Source organism: Octodon degus, unplaced genomic scaffold (genome assembly GCF_000260255.1).
Source record: "Octodon degus isolate 3935 unplaced genomic scaffold, OctDeg1.0 scaffold00068, whole genome shotgun sequence".
Taxonomy (NCBI): Eukaryota; Metazoa; Chordata; class Mammalia; order Rodentia; family Octodontidae; genus Octodon; species Octodon degus.
Window position 1 is genome coordinate 10,524,022 of NW_004524644.1, and position 5,027 is coordinate 10,529,048.

A 5,027-nucleotide genomic window follows, 5' to 3' on the forward strand; every position below is an offset into this window, starting at 1 on the left:
TACTGTTTGTTTGCTTGCTTGTTTGTTCATCTGTTGATTTTTTTTCTTCTTTTCTTTCATTTGATAAGATACAGTTCTATAGCATTTATATATATAGAAGAACTGGTGATGTAGCTCAGCATTCCCTGGGCTCAATTCCCAATAATATTTTTGTTTATAAAGGTGCTGGGGATATAGCTCAGCAGCATAAGCACCTGTCTGGCAAGCTCAAGGTCGTGAGTTCAAACTCAGTACCACAAAAAAAGGAAAAATAAAAAACCAACCACAATATATATGTCACATATTTATTGAAAGTGCATGAAATTTTCATGTCTTTATGTATCAGGTAAAAAATAAATCTAAATTTAAATATAAAAATGCAAGAGCATCTATTTGAAAGTAAAGGCTGATATCAGTAAAAAATTTAATACATTGCTCGTGTTAAAACTAATAAATTATGATATGCAAAGAGATAAACACAGCCAATAAACAGAAGTTCACATTCTAGTACATACAGACAAAGCAAAGTTAAGTGTTGTTTACTTGTCAGGGAGAATATTCTGTCTGCAGGGAGCCAAGACCTCCTCCAAACATAAGGAATCTGGATTTCAGTTTAAAAGAAAAAAGAGTGTGTGAGACATGTCACAAAAGTGTTATGTAGAGAAAACAGGTGGGAAGACTGCCATGGAGCACACATACTCGGACCTGCCTGTGTGACTCACCTCCACTGGCCTTGCACCAGGCTGTGCGACTCCGGCAAGCTTCATGAGAACTCTGGGTGCATGTTTAGTCTCTGGAAGGAACAGTGTCAAATGCCTAATATTCTTATCTGGCGTGAACTGTTAATTATGAGCTTAAATTGTGTTCTATTTCTTTACATCATACATAATTTTATTATCAGTCTTACGAATACAATGCTTTCAGGGTGTATGTACCAGGCATAAGGAATAGCAATTTTGTGCTTCACTTTTGCAAACTCAGACATTACACCTCAGGACAGCTTTGCATTATTATAAATTAGCAGCCAAATCACACTTGTGTGTTACTTTTAAATCAGAAAATAGGACAGAAAAAAATTCTTTGTCCTTGCATTGATGTGTAGTTCTAAGAGTTCTTTTATTTTAAATTCTCATTTTAATATTATGTCAACTGGCCAATGAATATTATGCAACTTCTAATACATCTTTATTTCATAAAAATGTCTTAAAATAATACTCATATTTCAGAATAAACTTCATTTTAAGAGCATTCGTTTATTTGACAAATTCCTTTTGTTGTTCTCATACATTAAAAACAAAACTGAGAAGAGCTGAAGAGGGTTAGAAAGACAATAAATTTAAATATCAGATTGTTAACAAAGGGTTGGGGCTACAGCTCATTGTTAGAGCATGTTTCACCTACTTAAGGCCCCAGTTTCAATCCCCTGCATCAAGAAAACAAAATGAAGTAAAATAAGTTAAACAACTGAAAAAATTTCATCTCCGTGCTGTAACACATACAGTTCAGCTGTGTACACTGCCACCTACAATTCACTGAAATATAACAACCTATTCTCAGATAAGAAGAAGAAATTTGCAAATGTTCTTCAACACAATAAAAATTCTGCAGGGACTGGATCAGTATTGACAACTTCAGACAACCACGCCATTTCATTAGATGTCATTAAATATCATGCGCTTTATTGTTCCTTCTCCTACTTTATTCACATCTGGTACTTTTAAAACTAAAATACTTGCCACATTTTTGCTTTTCCACGTTCAACACTTCATCATATATGTGGATCAACTTTAATAGCAAAGAAATAAAGTTTATTAAAGCTCTAATAATTAGATCTCCTGTTCCCAAGCATGTCCTTACTTTAAAGAAAAACTTGTTATATATTACACAAGTTATGACAATATCATCCAAACTAAAAGTATTACCCATAATAAACAAGAAAATCTTTCTGTAGGGAAATATGATATATTTTTCCTACTCAACATAGCTTTACTCTGACGTTACTGAGAAAAATAATAAAGATCAATTTATTTTCTAAATAATCCATACATTCTAGGTCAGATACACATGCTTTGACTTTCTGAGATAAATGGTCCTTCCTATTTTAATGCTAAAAACATAGATTTGAAGGTCAACATATTAGCACACAAAAGAAGGAACAAAAAAATTTTAAATACTCCACTATGAATTTCAGTGATTTCTCACTGGAGTATTAAGAGGTTGGCGACTTAGTTTTCTACATCTATGTATGTTAGAAGTAAAAACTCTCAAGATAACAAAAAAAAAGAAAGAAAAATTCTCTCCATTTCAAAGCTATAAACCAACTTAGCATTAAACAGCTCTTCATCTGAAATAAGACTTCGTAGATTTTCTGAGATTTCAATGCCAAAAACTAGGACTTTGAAAGTCTCCCTAAATCAAAAGCAAACTGTGTATGCAAAAGCTAATAATCGTACTTCTGGGGCACCAAGGTCAAAGGGGACTTTTAAGAGAGACTTTCAGAAACATCAAGCATAAATCTCCCTGTCCAGATCCTCCCAGGTCACCATCAGCAGCAGTGTTGGGAGACAGGGACATCTAGGAGTAGCTCCCAACACAGGGATCTATTTGGTATCTTCCTGGAACATTCACCCACTTCCACTGTCCTTTGTCCTTCAGAATTGTGTGTGTGTGTGTGTGTGTGTGTGTGTGTGTGTGTGTGTTGTGTGTGTCTGTTTTACTCCTATCTTGAGGAGTATCCATGAAAGGCACAAGGTTAGGCCCTGTTTTCAGAACCATCCAGAATGATATAAATATTCAATCCTCTAAGTATTTAGTCTATGGCTGTTGCTCCATTTGTGCATGCTTGCACCACCCAATGCTTACACTCCTTGTGTGGAGTGGCCACATACACACACACACACACACATATCCCGCATCTCAGTTCATTTCTTCTTCCATCTCCTTCCCCTCCCTACCCGCGCACCTATCTCCTGATCTTTCCCGTGCAAAGCATCTGGATGCATCCTACTCTCTGCCTTTGCTTTCTCCCTTTACACTTTGGGCGTCTGGTATAGGAGAAGCCATGTGAATTTTGATTTGCACCTGAGTTTTCTGTATTGAGTAAAATAACAATTAAATTGAAATCTTTCCTGCTGCAACCAATGTACAACTTTTCCACTGTAAACCAAGTAAACCTCTGCATTTATTGGCATCTGATTTTGTGTGATTGATTGTTTCCCAAATCTGTTTGTATTTTCTTACAGCAAAAGCATGGTTTAACTACAAGTTATAAATTAATGTATCGATGTACAGATATTTGCTACTCTACTTAAAACTTTTCATTCTTAATTTGTATATTTATTTATTTATTTATTACAGGGCCTTGCTACACAGCTTGGATTCATAGTGATCTTCCTGTCTCAGCCTCACCAGCTTTGGGATTACAGGCATGTGCCACCATGCCTGGTTTCAGTAGCCAGCACCTGGGCACCTAGGGTTCCGGGGCCTGCATGGCGTATGGTACCAGGGATCAAACCTAGGTCCTTGCACTTGCCAGGCAGGTGCTTAGACAGCCAAGCTACCTCCCCAGCCCAAAACCTTTTCATTCTTGCCTCACAACCTAGATTCTATTGCCTGTGAAAAACTTCACAGGATTATCCTTAATCCTACATGTATAAAGTAATCACTAGCCAAATTACCAAGGTATTTATAAGTGTCACAACATCAACACTACAAACAATGTCTTTCGGTTATGTAATAAAAAATTTATGGCTGTCTGTCAACTAAAGAGCAAAAAAATGAAGATAGATTACAGCAACCAATAGCACCTTTTCAAGCAGAAGCATCTCTAATTCAGAAGAATGAGGAATGTTGAAACTAGAAGTGAGACTATGCCTTCTGGATTTAAATTTTAGATACTTTGAATCTATAAAGTCAATAAGCCTTTCGCTTTTTACATAGTCCTTCAACATGTTTCAAAATTATAATACCTCCCAACTCCCCTTAGGCAGCAAACATCCCCCAATTTTACTTTATCTTACTTACTACCGTATTTACTCTTAATAATTTACTCTCAGGTATTTTGCTCTGAGAAAATGTTTTCTTAGCATGGCATCATTCTTAGAATACTATCATGATCTTATAGAAAGAAATGAACAACTTGGAATATTGATCAGGGTACCTGTTTTATTTACATTTAACCATTCAGCATAGTATATATGAAGAAAAAAAACTAAAAGAAAATTTCAAGATGATGTATCATTTTTGAATAACTGTAGTCAAGTGAGATATATTTTAAATAGATAGCAGTGACAGGTAAAGTGTTTTACCACTCATCATAATGTACAAAGAATTTTCCACTACGTAAGCTTTCTTTGAAATAACCAAGTTAAAAAAACATTTCCTAAATATATATTATTAAAATACAGTTTGGGAAACTGGGCATAATATCCCTCCAATTTCTTTTAGTGTTATCAGTAGTAGACAATCAAAATGTTACATACCCACTCACTCCAGCAAATCTTTGAGTTGGTGACATGGTCAAAAACTTTTAGGAAAATAAAGTAACCATGCAACTGAATGATAGGTAGATTCCATGAGTTTAAATAATACTTTTATTTCCTTTATTTTTTGGCAGAACTGGGGATTGAACTCAGGTCTTATTCTACTGAGCCATCTCCCTTATCATTTATTTTCTTTTTGCAGATGAACAATGCTTTCATTTTTTTGTCCTGTCCACCAGAATACAAGTGTGTTCTAGTTAAATTAGATACTTGGCTGGGATGTGTGGCTTCAAAGAGTAAAACAATAAATAGCTTAAGAAAGCGAGCCACCAGCATGTTAGGAGCAGCTGTTCACTGGCTCCAAAGTACTATTGAACAAATGAGAACACTAAGTGTTGTCACAATCCTAAGACTGAATCCTGGCTGCTGGCCAAACACACACCAAAGCCATTAATCTGGTCTGAGATCTGAATGAGGGTTTGAGTGAGAATCTCACCTACCTCCTTTGACCTTACGCTTGGCTACACAGAGGGTGATAAAAAACAAAAAAACAAAAAAAAAACAAAA